This window comes from Silene latifolia, chromosome 1 (assembly GCF_048544455.1).
Source record: "Silene latifolia isolate original U9 population chromosome 1, ASM4854445v1, whole genome shotgun sequence".
Classification (NCBI taxonomy): domain Eukaryota; kingdom Viridiplantae; phylum Streptophyta; class Magnoliopsida; order Caryophyllales; family Caryophyllaceae; genus Silene; species Silene latifolia.
The window spans coordinates 150,986,185-151,007,927 of record NC_133526.1 but is presented as its reverse complement, the minus strand read 5'-3'; the positions used below and the strand labels follow the sequence as shown (position 1 = coordinate 151,007,927).

The following is a 21,743-nucleotide window of genomic DNA, read 5'->3' as shown; positions in this document are numbered from 1 at the left end:
AAACCGCTTTAATCAACTTAATTTTAATTCATTACAATCCGTTACTTTAAAATCGCTTTAAAGTAACTAAATGGTACGTGAGTGAACCGTTTCACTATCAAGCAAATGCACAAAATCCGTATTATGCACATTATGGCCGAAAAAGAAAATAAAAACACAAAATTTTTATTTTTTTATTTTTTTCTTTTCAGCACGGCAAGGGGAAATTTTTTTTTTATTTTATAGAAGCTCAAACCGAGAGCAACAAACCCCAAAAAAATCGATTTGACAAAAAACACAATTGTAATTTAGACATTATCCGTATAAAATTAAATCTACAATTGTCAAAACCATAACATATTGCTAAAAAGATCAATGATAATAACAATATGCAAAATCAAATCGAAAACAAGACCAATCGATTGAGACACTAACAATCCTCGATCGACTGATCAGACCTGAACAGTCCGGCTGACTGTTTACAACAGCACGAAAAAAAAATTAAAGAGCAGTGTACAACAGGTCACGGTTTTCAAAGCACAAAAAAAAGAAAGCAGCCGTGAAGAACAGGTCACGGTTTTCAAGGCTAAAAATATCGATTCAAATCGTTTTATGAAAATCACAAAGAAAATTTTACGTGGCCTCGCTCTGATACCACTTGTAGGGTAATATCCGTATAAAACCCTTAAATTTTAGGACTATAACGCAAAATTGACATGTGATTTATGGTCATAAACGAAAATACAATAGAAACGATAAAGGTAAAGAATCAACCTCGGGTCCTAGTGCAATTCGGCAAAATGAATAGAAATCAACGTAGATTTCCTCCTAATTGTTGCACCCAAGACCGTCTGAGACTATGCCCTTGTGCTAGAATGTATTCTCTAATTGCCTTGCAATATCGAGAGAATTTTGTGTGAGTTTTGGTAGATGTGAGATCTAGGTTATTGAGAGAAAAGTGTTCTCAAAACCCTAATATTTTTGCAAATGAATTGCTTAGGTCAAAAGGAGAGAAAACTCTCCTTTTGTTCTCTTTTGGTTCGGCCGTGGGCTAGCAATGGGGAGGGAGTCCCCCTACTTACTCGATCGAGTGCCCAAAAACAGTACACTGTCCAGAAACGAAAAACAACCCCACTCGATCGAGTCACACCCACTCGATTGAGTCACTCACCTACTCGATCGAGTGCCCCCCACTCAATCGAGTCATGCTGACTAGTATACTACTCGCATGCTTATCTTAACACTTTCCAACCAACTATAGATATATATAAAGCGATAACATATGTGTATACATAACAAAAAACACCTTATTTCACATGTTTCTAATAAGCCACATTAGAAATCACTTATCATGCCATTTCCACCATTCAAATTAACACATAAACTCATATTACTTAGCACCTTTTTCGACAACATTCTCCATCCTCCACATGCATTCATCCACCAATTCATACAACACATTTCTATATAGATATGCAACATACTTAGATAAACACATAACAATCCCAAGACACACCCCACAGTGTCCGGTTTAAAGTTGTAGGGCGAGAACGCGACTTTAGGACGTCTCCCAAGTTTTTGCATTAGCTCCTAGCAACTCCTACACGGGTTCATTTTATTTTGACTCCCTAAGTTCATTGGGTTCATTAGTTACAGGTTCCAAAATCGTCGCTTTGATACCACTTTGTAACACCCCCATACCCCAAGTGCCTTACCAGGACCACTTAAACCATGGAAGAGCTATCATCTCGGTTACCCGATGCAATGTATATGAAATAGACAATAAAGAAACCTACTTTATTAAATATGTTTAAAGCGATACAAGTCCAAAAACCAAAACTGATAAAGTAAATACAACTATTTCTCAAAACTGTCAAACCAACTGAAATAATGTAAAAGAATATTTATGACACAGCGGAAGACTTCAAAACAGCTCGTGGCGACACAACCCAGCTATCCCATGTGCATCAACTCATACTTGCTCAATAACTACTCACCATCCCTGAATGGATTACCACAGTTTTTAAAACAATTAAACGGGGTCGATCGATTACATAAAACAATAGAGTGAAATAATATACAATCCAAACTAACCAACCAATCTCCTTCACAACTCCACACACCTGACTACACACTAAAGTGTGTAGTCCCGCTGAAATACCCATCGCAACAAGTATTCCACACCGCCAGTGGGGGACTGCAGTCGTTCCCACATAAGCCCGCTCATCTCATCCAAGCGATAAACCCAAGTTCCTAAATGTGCACATCCCTTTTGTGGTGGGTTCCACAGAAGGCGAATCAAGGGCGTGAAGCCACTCCCGCAAGTGACTCCACTCAGCCGAGGATGCACCTCGCAAACCACAGACAGATATACAACCAACTATACAATCAACAGTCACCAAATCCGAATCCGATATGATGTAAATTAACAACAACGATCAATTATCAACCATTCCATGTAAACAATCGAGTAGGAAACCCTACCTGTAATAGCAACCACAAGACCGTCAAATGACTAATCGATAACGTTCCTCTACGAATCCTCCTCCTATAACACATATACATATAATTACCACCAAAACCACACAATACACCCAAAACCCCTAAAACTACCAATTAGGGTTTTAACCAAACTCAACGAAACGTTATAAAAATTATACAAGAAGCTTACCCTTGAGACGATGATCACAACAGTGTAAAGAACAAGACAATCCGACGATCCTAGCCCTTGAGATTTGCTAACAACGCGACGAGAGAGAACTACGTAACTTTTTTTCTTTTGAAAGGTTTTAGAAAGGTGAAAAAGTGATTAAAGAGAATGACGGAAATTTTTTATATTAATCACGCGTTGCTAACAAAATCCGGCTAAAATAACCCGTAAGACACACTTACTCGATCGAGTAAGTGACTTACTCGATCGAGTAAGTGACTTACTCGATCGAGTGCCTCTTACTCGATCGAGTGTCACACGTACTCGATCGACTACCCATCATGTCACCTACTATTTTGCGTAAAAACATTCTTACTCGATAGAGTACCCATAGACATAGAAAACCGTAGTATTACAACTTGATCAAGTGCCCCTGCATGTACTTAGAGACCATTTTTCCCGTTTTACTTGGGGTCATGGGAGAATATTTGTTGATGTTATATGTCGTTATCATGATCGTTGATTATTACCTTGTGTTTTATACTTGTGTATGGTTTGTATCTAGGAAGTATGCAGTAATATTAATGCTATGCGGTTACTAATCTTCTTTAATTGTCATTCTATGAGGTTGATAAGTTTATATAATATATTGGTAATCATTTTGGGATTGATTATGTTGGCGCTATGTTGAATGCAATGATATCATGATGTTACATAGACGGATTACTTTTAATTTCTATATATCAAGTGATATTGCTGGGCATGACATATTCATTTTTGTGTTGTTTATTTTCATCTTATATGCCCACTTGAATGCATTTCTTGTAATGTCAAGGATAGGTGATGGTTTTCGTTTTATCGTAATATAACTCATCTTAAGGGTGAAATTCGGGGACGCAGTTCCTTTTAAGAGGGGAAGAGTAATGTCGCGCGTGAAAAAATACCAAAAACATCATCCTTTAAGTAATTTATCAGTAATCTAATTGTTATTTCTTTTAATTAATCAAAATGCTGTTTAAATGATTTAATCAATTGTGGAGTAATTTTAGTTGTTGCATTATTATGGAGATATGAATTATGTTGAGCAATTTAATTGCGTTGAAATTGTTTGGTGTTGTATGGTGCTGAATCTGCTTATGTTGAGCAATTTAATTGTGTTGAACTTGTTTGGTGTTGAATCTTCTTAGTAAAATGGAAGTAATTGGTTGTATCTATGTATATTTTCGATTGTCAGCATTTGGATGATGACTCATGATGGAGTTGTGTTTTGATAGTTATGTTCGCAAGAGAGGATGATGATGATAAGTCGACATGGGAGGTTGAGTGGTATGTTTGGGTATGGTTATAGTGGTTCTTGTCGGGTTGGGTTGTTGTTAGTTATCTTGGCTTAGGATACACTTTTGGTTTGCAGGAGGTGATGAGTTGAACTTCGGGGACGAAGTTCCTTTTTAAGGGAGGAAGACTGTAATACCCGCCCTGTAAGAGACCCGTTGACTACCTGTAGACTGACCTTAGACACATGTTAGACCCCTTGGAACCTTTTATACAAATGGACTTGGAATTTGGTTACCTTTAGGAGTGGACAACTCGATCTAGCGTAGGCTACTTGATTGAGTAGAGGCCACTCGATTGAGTAGGTTCCATACTCGATCGAGTAGGTTCCATATTCGATCGAGTATGGCGAGTTTAGCGTTAAGTTATAAATCGTAAAGTCGTAAACCCAAATCAGTTTTCATTTTATTTTCTCCCAAAACCTAATCGACGATACACCTTCTCCCTCACCATTTTTTAACTTCTTGAGATCCCTTACACTTGGAAATACCATGGGGACGGAGATTTGAGTCGGGTCGCGGTCTTGTCGCCGGAATGTCGAGCATAGGTAAGTCATCATCATCATACCTAAGTTTCGTTGTAGTTATGGTTGTTAGTTATAGGGGTTTTTCCTACTGGTTGTGATAGGTGTTGATGGAGGTTGTCTTGCCTTCTTATGGATGTATGCGTTGTTGGCTGCTGATTGCTAAAGGTAGGTTTTCCTACTTAGTACTGACGATTGGTTGTCATGTGTGGTGCATGGTATCTCTGATTGTGTAATTGTGTAATAGTATCATTGTGTTTGTAAGCGGGTGCGTCCATAGCTGAGTGGAGTCATCGTCGGGAATGGCTTCACGCCCTTGATTCGCCCCTTGTGGCCCTGAGAAATATCGAGTACCTGATAAAGGCTGAATATTTCCTTCAACTCGACTCCTTCCGAACTAAGCACAACATGAAATGACCCAGAAAAAATCTACTTGGCCCCCTGTTACGGATGACCGTGAGAAAGAAACCAAAGTCACCCAAAATCTGCCTTAGTCTCAAGAGACAGTCGATAGTCAAAAGAATCGACTCTTAGGATCACCATGGAGGTCCTATCCACGACCTGGCACCGAATGTTATAAGACATTTAGGACTCCACGTCGATGTCATAATTGTGTCCTATGAGATATCCGTATAACCCGCCTCTGTGATTGGTCAGTCAAACGTATGACTTATGGCTCGTTGAACCCACCATCAACCAACGTCACAAAATAATTACCTTGAGTTATCAGCTCACGTGGGCAATTAAGGACTAAAATTACAATGTTTGTTCAGTTCACTTTGTGGTGTTCAAAATTGTCGTACAATTCCACATGAAAAACAAAATATATAAATATCAAAACGATGATGTCGTATAGAGTACACAAGAAAATGAATCTAATCCATAAAAGAGTACTACAACTCAGGAACACGTTTAATTCCCATGGAATTAACATGCCCTTCATGCTTATCTTGTCGTAATGGTTTAGTGAGAGAATCTGCTATATTATCATGTGTAGCAATGTTTTCTATCACTACTTCCTTTTGCTCCACGTAATCTCGGATTAGATGAGCTTTCCGTTGTACATGTCTAGACGCGACATAGTACTCGGACTCGTCGTAGAATATCTTTGTAACACTTTGTTTGGAACTCTTCCGGTGATTGCGGCGCCATTAAGAGTAAAAACGAATCCGCATCGAGATTTCGAGTCATCTCGATCCATAAGTCAATGCCCAATCTTTAGTCCTCCGTAGGTACTTAAGAATGTTCTTTTGAGCCATCCAATGTGATACACCTGGATCTTTGTTGGAATCGACTTGTCATACTCAATGCATATGCCACGTCGGGACGTGTGCATATCATGGCATACATGATTGATCCTATAGCCGAGGCATAAGGAATCCGTGTCATGCGCTCTTTCTCTTCCGGTGTCTCTCGGTGCACGAGACTTGCTCAAATGCACCCCCGGAGCCATAGGAAGAAACCCCTTTTGGAGTTAGTCATCTTTGAATCTCTCTAGGATCTTGTCTATGTAAGACTCTGACCGAGAGATAACATCCGACGTGATCTATCTCTATAGATACGGATGCCCAAAATTCTTTGTGCCTCACCCAGATCTTTCATCTGGAAATGGTTCTTCAACCATACTTTTACCGAAGTTAAGAGAGGTATGTCATTCCCAATCAGGAGTAGAATGTCATCTATGTCATGTTCCTCGACCATACCAATGTATCTGTCCGGAGGAATAGAGACTCTACCCGACCTCCTAGGTTCCCCAGGAATATTAACCGCAGCCGGGATTGAAGGAACTGGTTCCTCCAATGGTTGCTCGGTATTTGGTTCTGGAATCTCCGACAGGTCGAAGGTTCTATCACTCTTTGCATTCTCGAGAAAGTCCTTCTCTAAGAATGTCGCACTAGCCGCAACAAATACACGTTGTTCGGTTGGCGAATAGAAGTAATGACCAAGTGTTCGTTTAGGATAACCTATAAAGTATGTCTTGACCGATCGCGGGCTGAGCTTATCCTCGTGTCTCCACTTGACATAAGCCTCGCAGCCCCAAACCCGTATAAAGGACAAGTCAGGGACCGTTCCCTTCCATAGTTCATATGGAGTCTTGTCAACAGCTTTAGACGGACTTCGGTTAAGTATTAGAGCGGTGATGAAGAGAAGAGCATAACCCCATAATGAGTCAGGCAACACGGTGTGACTCATCATGGATCGAACCATATCAAGTAGTGTTCGATTTCTCCGTTCGGACACACCATTCAACTGAGGTGTTCCAGGTGGAGTTAACTGTAGGGCAATCCCACAGTCCTTAAGGTGTTGATCAAACTCGTGAGAAAGATACTCGCCACCACGGTCTGAGCGCAGTGTTTTAATCTTTCTTCCCAGTAGGTTCTGTACCCGATTCTGGTATTCCTTGAATTTCTCAAAGGATTCACTTTTGTGCTTCATTAAGTAGACATAGCCATCTCTACTTAAATCGTCCGTGAAAGTGATGAAATACCTATAGCCTTCTCGTGCGGTGATTGACATAGGCCCACACACATCCGTATGTATGAGTCCTAATAGGTCAGCAGCGCGCATTCCAACACCTTTGAAGGAAATTCGAGTCATCTTACCGATGAGACATGATTCACACGTGCCAAATGATTGAAAATCAAAGGCCCAGATAGCTCCATTCTTTATGAGCTGTTTTACGCGTTTCTCATTAATGTGTCCCATACGGCAGTGCCATAGATACGTTTGATCTTTGTCACCAACCTTTAACTTTTTATTCATTACGTATAATATTTCGGTGGTCTGATCTATAACATAAATTCCATTCATGGAGACTGCCTTGTCAAAAATCATATCGTGTAATGAGAAAATGCAATTATTATTCTCTATTACAAATGAAAAACCAAGATTGTCAAGTGCAGAAACTGAAATAATGTTTTAGAAAGACTGGGTACATAATAGCAGTTATATAAAAATAACTCAAATCCGCTAGGAAGCTGGATCACGTATGTTTCCCTCGAGACGGCAGCCAATCGTGCTCCATTCCCGATACGCAGGTCCACCTCACCCTTTACGAGGGGTTCGATGTTCCGGAGCCCCTGCACATGATTACACAGATGAGAACCACAACCAGTATCTAGTACCCAAGTTCCGTAACTTGCGTGGTTAATCTCAATCATATGAATAAAAGTACAAAAGGATGAAGACATACCAACAGGTTTAACGCGACCTGCTTTTATGTCCTCATGGTAAACAGGACATGTACGCCTCCAATGCCCAGTCTTGTGGCAATGATGGCATTCCATGTTATCGGTTTTGCTCTTTGTCGTGCCTGATGAGTTACTTGCCTCACAAGGCCCACTCTTACCCGACCCCGACTTCTTGAACTTCGGTTTGCCTCTTGCTAGGGTCGCTTGAGCTTTGCCCTTACCCTTGCCCTTGTTTGTCACAACGAGAACATCTTGTTTCATGCTCCCACTGAACTTCATGTCCTTCTGGTCCGTACGAGAAGGGAGTGCGATTCATGGGGACTTTTCTTCAAATCATTCATATAGTAATTGGCTCTAAAGAGCGCAAAACCATCGTGGAGTGAATGAAGCATGCGGTCAATCACAATGTTCTCGCTGATTTTACAATCAAGCGCCTCCGGTCTCTCGACATTCTCAATCATCTTTGAGAATGTGTGGGCTAACCAGTTGGCCCTTCTCGGAGTCTCGCATCAAAGAAGCGAGTGGTATGCTCATAGGTCACGATTCTCGGTGCTTTCGAGAATTCCTTAGTGAGCGTGGTGAAAATCTTGTTTGCACCTTGGGCTATGAAGCGTTTCTGCAAATTGGGTTCCATTGCAAAAATGAGTACGTTCTTCACCGCACCCGCTTCCATACAGAAATCGTTAAACTTGGCGATCTCGTTAGCTCTAGCCGTGGGACCTGGGTTTGGCGGGATGGGCTCTATTAGATATTTGAGCTTCCGTCGTCGGCGGCGGCATTCCGTAATGCCGCCTCCCGGTCCGCGAAGTTTGATCCATCATTCTTGATCGAGTAGCGATTCATCCGATTCATGAAGATCCGAAGCCGGGACTCACGGTCCAATGTGGCACTTGGCATTGGGTCGTTAGTAGGACTTGACCATATTGTTATTAGCAGTTTAAAAGTTCGTGATCTACACTGAAAAAGAAAGGAAAACAAAAACGAAATAAGCAACTCATCGAGGTGATTTAGGTCTATTAAAATTCATTTTAATCGTGTAGACTCATTGCACTTGCATAATTGATCTCCCTCAAGAATAATACAAGTGATCCCAAGACTCAATTTCTGTAAATTGATAAGCCAACTGTTTAGCTAGTTCTTCCGTAAAAACTCTTGGTCGATAGATTTCCGTAAATCCTATCTATAGTCCACCATAATCACAGGATCGTACGAGTGACCATAGTGTTGAGATAAAATAGGTCAATCGGTTCCAACTTACCCGACGTAGAAGGGGTCATATTATGCCTACCGACGAAGAAGGGATTCATTGGAGTTTGACCTATAAAGACTATTCTCAATTTTTGGTTATACGAGGAAGATCCCATCAACTTAGTTTTAATTCATTTTAAGTGAACGAATAACTAGCATTACGTGAATGAATTAACTTAGGCGATGGCTTAAAAAAAAGATCGTGTGACATAAGAATGTCATAGAAAACTAACGCGTGACCTCTATATGAGTCAGTTTTCATGCAAATATTAGGTGGTTTGGTTTTTAGGCGGAATATGATGCAATCTATCGTTACGATAAAATAAATAAAAGAATGCAAAACGTAAATAAAAAGTCCTAGTGTGGCCTATCCTAGTAAAAAGAACATAATACAACTTTGGAATCCACCGTTGGACCCGAGAAGCTTGTCTTGATGTTCCATCTTTGTCCATGTAGCGGGAGTGAGCATCCGATCTCCATCTTTGGTCTTCTCAAAATTACAATTAAAATTTACAAAAATAAACCTATTTACATTCTAAATAATAACTGTAATTACGAGGGAAAAATCAAAATGGAGATACGAGATCTCAAAATACAACCAAGACCGTGTTCCATCATTACGGTAACACGTTCTACTAAGGTCACACTAAGTTACAACTGTTTGTAAAATTAAATACGTAATTTAAACATACAAGGCATTCAAAATAACGATAAATAAAAATGCATCAACTAAAAAAAATTTATTCGTGACATAATTCCGTAATTATGTTAAATTTATCCAAACCACCAAAGATAATTAAAATTATGTGATAAAACCGCTTTAATCAACTTAATTTTAATTCATTACAATCCGTTACTTTAAAATCGCTTTAAAGTAACTAAATGGTACGTGAGTGAACCGTTCCACTATCAAGCAAATGCACAAAATCCGTATTATGCACATTATGGCCGAAAAAGAAAATAAAAACACAAATTTTTTTTTTTTTTTTTCTTTTCAGCACGGCAAGGGGAATTTTTTTATTTTATTTTATAGATGCTCAAACCGAGAGCAACAAACCCCAAAAAAATCGATTTGACAAAAAAAACAATTGTAATTTAGACATTATCCGTATAAAATTAAATCTACAATTGTCAAAACCATAACATATTGCTAAAAAGATCAATGATAATAACAATATGCAAAATCAAATCGAAAACAAGACCAATCGATCGAGACACTAACAGTCCTCGATCGATCGATCAGACCTGAACAGTCCGGCTGACTGTTTACAACAAAGACGAAAAAAAAAATTAAAGAGCGTTGTACAGCAGTCACGGTTTTCAAAGCACAAAAAAAACAGAAAGCAGCCGTGAAGAACAGGTCACGGTTTTCAAGGCTAAAAATATCGATTCAAATCGTTTTATGAAAATCACAAAGAAAATTTTACGTGGCCTCGCTCTGATACCACTTGTAGGGTAATATCCGTATAAAACCCTTAAATTTTAGGACTATAACGCAAAATTGACATGTGATTTATGGTCATAAACGAAAATACAATAGAAACGATAAAGGTAAAGAATCAACCTCGGGTCCTAGTGCAATTCGGCAAAATGAATAGAAATCAACGTAGATTTCCTCCTAATTGTTGCACCCAAGACCGTCTGAGACTATGCCCTTGTGCTAGAATGTATTCTCTAATTGCCTTGCAATATCGAGAGAATTTTGCGTGAGTTTTGGTAGATGTGAGATCTAGGTTATTGAGAGAAAAGTGTTCTCAAAACCCTAATATTTTTGCAAACGAATTGCTTAGGTCAAAAGGAGAGAAAACTCTCCTTTTGTTCTCTTTTGGTTCGGCCGTGGGCTAGCAATGGGGAGGGAGTGGGCTTTCCAATTTCTCCTCATTTAACTCGTGGTCCGACTCGAAACTCGCTAAATGTATATGACGCGATTTTATTATAAATCGTCTTCGGTTATCGGTTATTAAAAATATCAACTAGTAACATGACTCAGTCGATATATTAATACTTGTCCGACAATGACAATATTGTATAATTATATTCAATATACATTAATTAAATATAATCGTTTATATTTAATTTACGAATTAACTGCTTAATTCGCCTTAGCCATTATTATTTAATCCGTATTAAATAATTATCTCAACATCGCATTTTGACTAATTATTAGTCAAATAACTCGGACTAACTGCTTAGTCAATTTTCTGGCATCAACATGACTGTATTTTCATACCGTCACATCTCTTAAACGTATCATATAGGTGTGACTTTTAGGGACCAGTTGATCACCGCCATCTGTATGACAATAACGTCAAACTTATCTAGCAAGCCAACCGTTATTGATAAACGTGGACCAACTGATTATAATACAAAAGTATACCCTTTGATCCTTTTAGAGATTTAAATGTTATTGCACTACTTGTAGAGGACACCAGCCCCAACACCTGTCACAAGGGGGATGTGCACATTACTGGACATGGGTTATTCGCTATATGATTTTGAGCGGGGCTTAGGTAGTACGGCTGCGGTCCCCACTGACGGTGTTGAATATCTGTTGCGATGGATATTCCGGTAGGACTATACCTTCGGATTAGTCGGGTGATTGATGGATTATTGGAGTTGGAGGTTTGTGCTTGTTGAACTATGTTTTGTATGTTGATCTTCAGTTACTGACCTTCTGTGGTTTTGTTTGTGTTTTTTTCTTGTTATGTGTCTACAATGATCTTTTATGGTGAGAAGTCAGTTTTAGCAGGTGTTGATACGTGGAGCTTATCTGGTGCGTTGGAGGGACAAGTGATGTGACCATAATTAGCGCATATTTAGCCCCCGAATTAGCTTTGTTCCCATGCTTTTTAGTGCATATTTGGGTCATTTCTTATCTTTAGTTCTAACATTTAACTCTTATTCAAAAATCCAAAAAATTGAAAAATCTCAAAAATCATAAAAATTTGAAAATTGAAAACCCAAAAACATGTTTATTTCTTTTTGTAGTCTTGTATATATTGTCTTGTATATATTGTGTTTGTTCTATCCTTGTTCACATTGATTGACTGCGCCACATCCGAGACATGAGGATATTGAAGACCGCATGGTATGATCTTTCCAATCTCCTTTTTCCTCTTTATGTTGATGACTATGTGGCTTTATTTTGATTGATGCGGTATAACAATGTGAACTTAGGACTTGCATTTAGTTTATATGACATATTAGTTGATAGAATCACTTGTATTAGGATGTTTATATTAGTTGCATCATGGCATGTAGTTGCATGTTAGAAATGTTTTGAAAAATGCCTATTTAGGAATTTTGACAAGAGCAACTAAGCCATTACAAATACTTGTTCAACTTAAGACTTCGCCTACTAGAATGGTTGTAAAACACCCTAGATAGTGTCATACTAGTGTCTTTTGACCCATGACCCAAATCCTAGTCAAGGGTTTGCATGTGAGTCACCTATCCAACCCCGTGATGCGATGTGGACTTGGTTAACTTGTCTAGGTGACCTTGTTTGACCTTGTGGTAAGGCAACCCAAAAATATTTTCTATCAATAAGCTTGAAGTGCTCATTTCAAAGAAATTTTGTCATGTGGAAGTAATGTAATGCCAAGGAAACCTCAAATGTTATGAATTGTTGAAAGTTGAGAAATTTAAGTTGTTTTGATGGAGGCGTACCACTTCGATGTGCTTTGGTGCGGGATCCATTGAATTGGGCCCCCATACGGTTGTGAATTCGGCCGCCTAGAGACAGAGTGACTATCACCCCGAAAAGCTATTGTCTAGAGGTTAACCGGTTGCCTAATAAGCGATTGGCGAAAGCAAAGGACACTAGCCCGGAAGGGACAAATCCCATCTTAAATTTTTGAAATGTGAAAGTGAAATGAGGTCAATTTTGAATACTAGTCATATCCACCCGTTGTGAATAAAGATTTGAGCATTTCATTCCCAAAAAGCCTTTTTCCAAGCCACTTGGTCGAGTTTGGGACGATCCATGACCTTTACTTTTGTAGAGAATTCGAGACTTGTCATGTCATATGCTACTAGCATCATAGGGATCATCATTCCACCACCATCCGATCGCTCTTGACGAAAGTATTTGGAAATTGAGGACGAAAGTAGTCTAGTTTAACACCATTTGGAGGTGATTTAGTGCCATCCTCTTAGACTTAGTAATTTGTTGAACTAGTATTTGTGAAGGATTACATGCTCTTAAATTTGTTCCTCTTTAGTGCCTCCGCCACTTGATGAGCAAGTGGCTATTCTTTTTGTAGATGCATCCGTTATGTGTTTTTGTGTGCTTAATGTTTGGATGTGTCGCCATTTTGGCAAGACCCACCTTGCCTTGCAAGAAGGCATCCTACCTCATGGTTGTCTTGTTGTGAGTTGAAGGGGCGGAGTGAGACCCGCTAATTGTCTCATATCGGCTATATTATTAGGATAGGTTAGTATTGGTCCTAGTCTTTGTCACCTCTTTACTCGGGACGAGCAAAGGTTCGGTTTGGGGATACTTGATGTGACCATAATTAGCGCATATTTAGCCCCCGAATTAGCCTTGTTCCCATGCTTTTTAGTGCATATTTGGGTCATTTCTTATCTTTAGTTCTTTGTTTTGCATATTCTTTGAGATTTTGATCCCTTGGTAGGAAAGGAGTAAGAATCTTGCATTTTCATGGCAAAACGAGACTAAATGGATCGAATTCAATGACCGAGCATCAAGGAGAGACAAGATTAGAAGGCCTTTGTACATATTATAGTAGAAGAGCAATGTTGAGAAAGGATCCTTGAGTCCCCAAGGAATTTATGAAGAAAAGGGAAGAAAAGAAGAAGATATGTTGCTGAGTGACAATCCGAGCGGATTGTCACCAATCCGTCCGTCCCACAGCTGCACAATCCGAGCGGCTTTGCTCTAATCCGCTCGGATTCCACCTCCACAATCCGACCGGATTCCCTTGAATCCGCTCGGATTCCAACGCCAGATTCCGCCCGTCCCGACCTTATTCCGCCTGGATTCGGCTCCAGCACGAATTCTCTTCTCCAAGCTACAAAGAAAGAAGCCCTTCTCTCGAAAAATACCGGCTCCTCCTTGCTCAATCTAAAAAGTTTAATTACTAGTTTAGCCCTTAGGTAACCCTAATGCATCCTCCCTAATTTCCACTATAAATACCCCATTAGTCTAATTAGAGGAGCATGTTCTTCTTATCAATAATTAGTGTACTTAATATCAATCAAATCTCTCTTTAATATTGTAATTAAGTATTAATCAAGTTTTAATCCAAGTTTTAGTTCTTTAATCTCTCTTTTGTTCATCCTTTATTTTGGGTAATTGAAGATTATTTGGGTTATTGTTGGGAGATTGACAACCTCTCAATCAAGCATTCAAGTACTTCTTTTATCTTTGCTTTATTATTGGAATCATTAGTAGGTATAATCTTTTAATCCCTTTTTAATTATTGTTAATTACTTTCATTTATTCATCATGTTTCATATTGTTGGTATGATTGACAATCTTGCTAGCATGATCAACATGATAATGAGTGAGTAGTCTCTTAGCTAGGGTTAATGGGTGATTAGGGGAAACCAACATGGGGAATGATTCATGCTTAATTTAATATGCTTTCATGTTTTATTTGCTTGCTTGTTTTGATCTCAACTCATGCACATGTTATATTTGATGAAATGCTAAGCCTATGAATCCTTGCATTTACTATCATCTTCTATCTTTTCAATGAGACTTGTAAGACATAACCCAACTCGAGTCTCATTAGACCATGCATGTTGTTGAGTAGGGAAGATTAAGTCGACTTGTAGGTGTTGTACAATCTAATCGATTCGGCTCCGGGACCCAAACTTTCCTTGGATTGTAAGATATAACCCAACTCAATCCATCACAACAATAATTGCTTGCTTATAATTTGAGAACATGTTTGTATGATCATATTCCATGATTCCCCTATGATCCCATGACACCCTAGTGCCTTTAATCAATTGTTTACACCCCTTTAATTCATCTTGCTTGTTTATTTTCATTGCTATTTTAGTTTAGTGACCTTCTACATCAACCCAATTTGTGACACCCCTTAGACACCACTAGTTGCAATAGAAATCTCATTTTAATAACCGTCCCTTGGGATCCGACCTTTACTTGCCTCTTTACTAATTGTAGAGTTGTTTGTGAAGCTATAAATTGTGTTTTGATTCGACCGTGACCCAACGACCACATCTTAATTTGTGAACACGAAACGGACTCGCATCAAAAATGGCGCCGTTGCCGGGGACGGTGTTTACTTGATTTAGATTTCTTTTTATTGTTATTAGTTGTGTCTTTCTTCGCCTTGGGGAAGTAAAACTCCTCAAGGTTTGTTCTAATTGTTTTCGAGTTGTTTGATATTTTGCATGTCTAGAAGGTTACAAGGTGATTTTTTACCTTTTGACCGTGAAATCGAAAGAACCTTGACGAACAATAGGAGACTTGTTAGGAAGAATTTAAGAGGTATTAGTGAAGTTGTTCAACCCACTAGTGAGTTTGTCAATCCTTTCGCAATAGAAGGGGAAGAGAACCCATTACACAATACCCCACAAAATCCACCTACAATGCCTAAATTCTCGTCACACTCCGTACCCACCGAGGAGAATCTACCAAATGGTATTCCTACACCGCAACATCTAACCGGAAATTTTATTGCCAAGTCCGCCTTCATCCAATTAGTTGAGAGGAGCCAACTTGGGGGGATGCCTAGTGAGGACCCTCATTCTCATATGGAAACCTTTTGCGACTATTGTGATGCAATCTCTCAAACGGGCGTGACTCAAGACCAAATTAGATGGGTCTTATTTCCTTTTTCTTTAATCGGCACCGCGAAGCAATGGTTGAAGGGCCTTGATAAGGCCACCCTCGGAATAGATTCTTGGAAGAAGTTGGCTCTAGCTTTCTACAAAAAATTCTACCCACCGGAAAAGACTAACATGCTAAGAGCTCAAATTACGGGTTTTAAGCAAAGGGATGAAGAGTCTTTGTATGAAGCTTGGGAGCGGTTTAAGGTAATTTGTCGCTCATGTCCTCACCATGGACTTAGCGAATGGTTTTTGGTACAACAATTTTGGAATGGTTTATATGAAGATTTTAGGAACATTCTCAATATGGGATCAAATGGAATGTTCACCGAAGTTGATGACAATCAAACATGGAACAAGATTGAGGAAATGGCGGTCCATAACTCACAATATAGTAGACCTCGCAAGGCTACTAGAGGAGGAAAGCATGAAGTGGACTCCGTTACTCAATTGGGTGCTCAACTTAGTGCTCACATTGACACAATCAACTTGAAGTTTGAACAAGCTATGGCTAGACTTGAGGAAAACTCACAATCATCAAAGCATCATGCTAATGCCATGACGGCATCCTCATCAATCCCAAGTGGGATATGTGAGAATTGTGGAACTTTGGGACATGACCAAGGTGAATGTAGGGGAACAAATGAACAAGTGAATGCTTTCCAAGCATACAAGAGTGGTACCCCTTATTCCAACTTTTACAATGAAAACACCAAATTCCATCCAAATCTCTCATACAAAAGCCAAAATGTTCAAAACCCTAAAACAACATACACTCCACCACCCATGAGAAACAAAAATCAAAGACCCTTTTACAATCAAAACCAAGGTTACCAAAATCAAAATCCATACAATCACCAAAATGACCAAGGTTTCGATGTCCAAAAAGCGGTCCTCCAAATGCAAAAGAATCAACAAGAATTTTTCACTCAAATGCAAAAAGATAGCCAAGCAAAGGAAACCACTATCAACAACATTCTAGCTCACACCAAGATGTTGGAAACACAATTGACTCAACTAGCGTCTTCAAGCTCACAAAGACAAAAGGGGCAATTACCACCTCGAAGTAATCCCCCTAGATATGAAACGGTTAGTGCCATTCACTTGAGAAGTGGTACAAGGTATGAAGCACCGAAGAAGCAAGTTGAGGATGAAGTTGTGGAAACTAGTGAAAAGGAAGAAATTGTGCAAAACTCCAAAGATGGAGAATCATCAAAAGAAGAAAGTTCAAAGAAAAATGAAGACAAGGCCAAGGAGAAGGAGCCCATTGTGATTAGACTCCCTTTTCCAAGTCGTCAAGCCAAGCCCAAATTTGATGATCAACTTGGAAAGTTCATGGAAATTGTGAATAATTTGGAAGTCTCAATTCCTTTCACGGAATTAATCAATCACGTGCCGGCCTATGCGAAATACATGAAAGATATCCTCACAAAGAAGAAGTCGATCCGGAAACTTGAGACTATCGCCTTCACTAAGGTGAGTAGTGCAATACTTCAAGGGAGTTCACCTCCAAAGTTAAAGGATCCGGGAAGCTTCTCAATACCGTGTACCATTGGCGACACGACGATCAACAAAGCCTTATGTGATCTAGGGGCTAGTGTGAGTGTCATGCCGTACTCGGTAAGTAAAAGGTTGGGGATGGGAGAGCTTAAATGCACCAACATCACACTCCAAATGGCCGATAGATCGACGAAGACACCGTTAGGGATATGGGAAGATTTCCCCGTGCGAATTGGGAAGTTTTTCATCCCGGTGGACTTTGTCATTGTTGATATGGAGGAAGATTCCAACATTCCAATCATCCTAGGAAGACCTTTCCTACACACCGCGGGTGCGGTGATTGATGTGAAACATGGTGAGCTCACTCTAGAAGTGGGAGATGAAAGCATAACTTTTAATCTTGACAAGACTATGAGAGCTCCTCGTTTGCATGAACCATGTTTCATGATTGATCATTATAGCCGAAAGGATGAAAGGAAGAAATCGGAACTCCAATGGAAGAAGAAAATTGAAGATGCTCCATTCAAAGAGCAAGTGAATTGTGACAAAGAGAGCTTGCAAAGCTCATCAAAATCAATCAAGGAAGAAGAGGATGGCCTCATTGGCCAAGAGAAGAAATTGGGAGAGTTGTCTCCATCTAAGCAATAGATTTTCAATGATCAACTTAATGAAGTTTGTGGTCTTTGGGACGACGAATTTGAAGGGATTTTTAATCCCTACATTGGTAATGCCATCGATCAAGACCAAAAACAAAGGCCAAGGTCTATTGAAGACCTCTACCATGATAATGAACAAGCCTTTGATTACTTCTTCAAGGTGTTGAGCAACATCAACAACACCTTAGACATGCCCCCTTGACATCTCATCAAGAATGAAAGTTTGGTGGAGTCCTCCCTAAAGCACCACTTGTAAATATTTCTAACTCCCTAACTTACATTTCAATTCTTGTATTGCATTTTTTGTCATCTTTGGATTTTTATTTACCTTGATCAAAATAATTGTCATGTTTGAGAGAAGTGGGGGAGGGACTAACAATTTCAATTGATGTGTAGTGCTTTTAGCTTAGTGTGGGGATGACAATTGCCTAGGCTATCCATGCCTAGTAGTGCCCCCACAATGAAGAACACAAGACTTGAAGAAAGAATGGAAGAATGGTAAGGGAAATGCATTTTGCAGGGATGGAACTGAATCCGTGTACACAGGGGAAGAATCCGAGCGTATTCCACTGAATCCGCCCGTCTTGATGTCGAGCGGATTCCATCGAATCCGCCCGTCTTGATAATCCGAGCGTATTATGTAAAAGACGCCCGTCCTGAATCGAGCTGAATTTTGAAAATTTCTTGATTGGATCGAATCCGGGCGTCCTGAGCAGAAATCCGCCCGTCTTGAAGAATGCGCCCGTCTTGAAAGAAAGACGTCCGTCTTTGCAGCTGAGGAAAACAAGCAAAATTTTCTGGACTGAAATCCGTCCGTCTTCAGGCAAATCCGCCCGTCCCGTGTCAAGCAAATCCGAGCGTCTTCATCAGAATTCGCCCGTCTTTAGGCGAGTTTTCTAAAGCCCAGAAAGAGCAGAATCCGCACGGATTGGGCAGAATCCGCACGGATTGCCCCTGCAGATTTGAAAATTTCGGTCTCTTTAAAACCCCTCCCACCTTCATTCATTCATTCATAAACACTACCCACAACATCAAAACCCTCATCCTCTCCATCACAAAAACAAAAACCCTAAACAACATTCACCAAAAACAAATCAAATCATCCTTCCAACAACAAATCAATCACTCCTTCCTCAATAAAAATCAAAACCAAGCACAAAATCTTCAACCTTTGAGTCGATTTTTGATTTCATAAAGGTAAAGCCTTTCACCTTCAAATCGATTTGGGTATACTACAAATTGAAGATTTTTCATTCTTTTCTTGGTTAGTTCATCAATGGCAAGGACTAAGGGAGCAACAAAGGCAACAAAGGCACCAAAGGCTAAGGCACTCTCACAAAGGCAAAAGGCTCTTCAAATAAAGAAAGCATTGGCTATGGTGGTACAACACCAAACTTGGAAGTGCAACAACAACAACAACCTTCTATGGGAGCTACAACACCTTCTACTCCGGAAATTGATCAACTTTTGCATTATCCGGAGGTAACTTTTATTTCCGATACCCATAGAAATACCTTTGTCAAGTTTGCTATGAAGTCATTACAATCCACCAAATTTATATGTGAAGATACCTTAGAAAAATTGGGTGTTCTTGAGCAAACTAGAGCCTTTTTCAATGCCATGGGGTTGAAGAAATTGTTTGAAACAAAGGAATTGACATACCCCTCCCTTACCTTGGAATTTTTGAGTTCCTTGAAAGTCACCAAAGTTGAGAATAGGGAGAATCTCGAGTTTCGTCTAGCTAATGTTAGTAGACGCATTACCTTTAGGGAATTGAGTGAAATTTTGGGTCTTAGTGATGAACCGCGTTATTTTAAGAATTATGGAAAGTATGACCCCGAACCTCTTAGGGAGGCAATCTCCGGGAAGAAATTTGAGGATTTTCATGCGAGTCGTGCTCTTTTGGTCCACCATCCGGGCATAAGAGTATGGCACAAGGTCGTGGGTAACACCATAATTGCAAGGAAAGATACCAATCATTTCACCAAACTTGATTTTATTCTCCTTGAATCGGCTTTGAACATTGGAAGAGTACACACCAAGCCTTACAATTCTTTGAGGCTCTTGGTAGATAGATGGCTCAACATTGATTGTGGGAAGAAGGGTACAACCGTTATTGTCAATGGCGGCCTAGTCACTATCCTAGCTAAGCACTTTGATCCTAACTTCAATAAGGATAACAAGTACAAAGCAAAGGAGGGTGGCCATCTTGTTGATATGCATACTATGATACACAAGTTTAAGTGGGTTGCCCATAACCCCCTTGACACTAAGTATGGATGGCTCACTAGTGAAGCTTGATCGTTCACCTTGACTTTGAAGATTTGTCGTCTAAGCGTCCACCGGACCAATTATCTACTTCCCCTTTCTAAAGAGGCCGAGTATATTATTCAACAACAAAAGGGTGATCTTGAAATGCCCTCCTCTTCCATTGTCATACCACCTTACCCATTTGAGTATGAAGAGTTCAAGCCGGAAGGAGTTGAAGCTACAAAAGACTATGTGACTCTTCTCATGCAAGCAATGCACAAGCAAGCCTTTGAAGATCGGAAAAATGCTTACTTGGCTCAATATCCACCCCTCCTACACTTAGCTAGGCAAGGACTACTTGATCCATCTTGTCCTTTGCCTAGTTGGGCGGATAGAGAAGTCCTATTTTCGGGTGCATCTAGGGTCGTTTTGGGTGACAATGAGGTTGTTGGTAATGATGAAGAAGTTGATGACAACATTGATGAAGAAGCAAGTGAAGGAGAAAAGGATGGTGAAGATGATGATGAGGAAGATGAGGAAGAAAGTGAAGAAGCAAATGACAAGGGAAGTGGCAATGTGGCCACTTCTAATGAGGAAAGTGATGGTGATAACATGATGGAAGATTAGCAAGCCTTGGAGACTCCTACCCTCTCATGGTTTGTCTATTTCTCTCTTTGTTTTAAATATAATTTTGATCATTGTTGGAGTAGTCCTAGCACCATTAGAGGACTCACGCCTCGGTACCATTGAGGTGTTCTCATTTTATTGTTCCCATTTTCAAAATCCAAAATGACAAATTAGTTTCATGCATAGCATAGTGTGTGCATGAACTACACCCATCCTTGGACATTAGCAATAGTGTCTCACTCGGTTTGGGGAAGTTAATGCATACACAACGGGAGGTAATCTAAATTATCCTCTCCGTCATAACAAAAACCATGCATCATGTAGTGTAGCTTAGTATAGATTGCATTTAGTATAGAAATCATACATCATCTTTGCATAATTTCCATCATTTTGGTCATTGAGGACAATGCCCATATTAGTGTGGGGATGGGAATTCTAACATTTAACTCTTATTCAAAAATCCAAAAAATTGAAAAATCTCAAAAATCATAAAAATTTGAAAATTGAAAACCCAAAAACATGTTTATTTATTTTTGTAGTCTTGTATATATTGTCTTGTATATATTGTGTTTGTTCTATCCTTGTTCACATTGATTGACTACGCCACATCCGAGACATGAGGATATTGAAGACCGCATGGTATGATCTTTCCAATCTCCTTTTTCCTCTTTATGTTGATGACTATGTGGCTTTATTTTGATTGATGCGGTATAACAATGTGAACTTAGGACTTGCATTTAGTTTATCTGACATATTAGTTGATAGAATCACTTGCATTAGGATGTTTATATTAGTTGCATCATGGCATGTAGTTGCATGTTAGAAATGTTTTGAAAAATGCCTATTTAGGAATTTTGACAAGAGCAACTGAGCCATTACAAATACTTGTTCAACTTAAGACTTCGCCTATTAGAATGGTTGTAAAACACCCTAGATAGTGTCATACTAGTGTCTTTTGACCC

At 39.5% G+C, this 21,743-nt stretch overlaps 1 non-coding gene across 1 annotated transcript; it reads right to left on the bottom strand.

Moving 5' to 3' along the window:
• Positions 1–15,880: 15,880 nt before the first annotated feature.
• On the bottom strand, positions 15,881–15,987 carry LOC141618817 (small nucleolar RNA R71). The gene has a single exon (XR_012531506.1). It is a non-coding gene; the product is annotated as a small nucleolar RNA R71 (small nucleolar RNA).
• Positions 15,988–21,743: the final 5,756 nt, after the last annotated feature.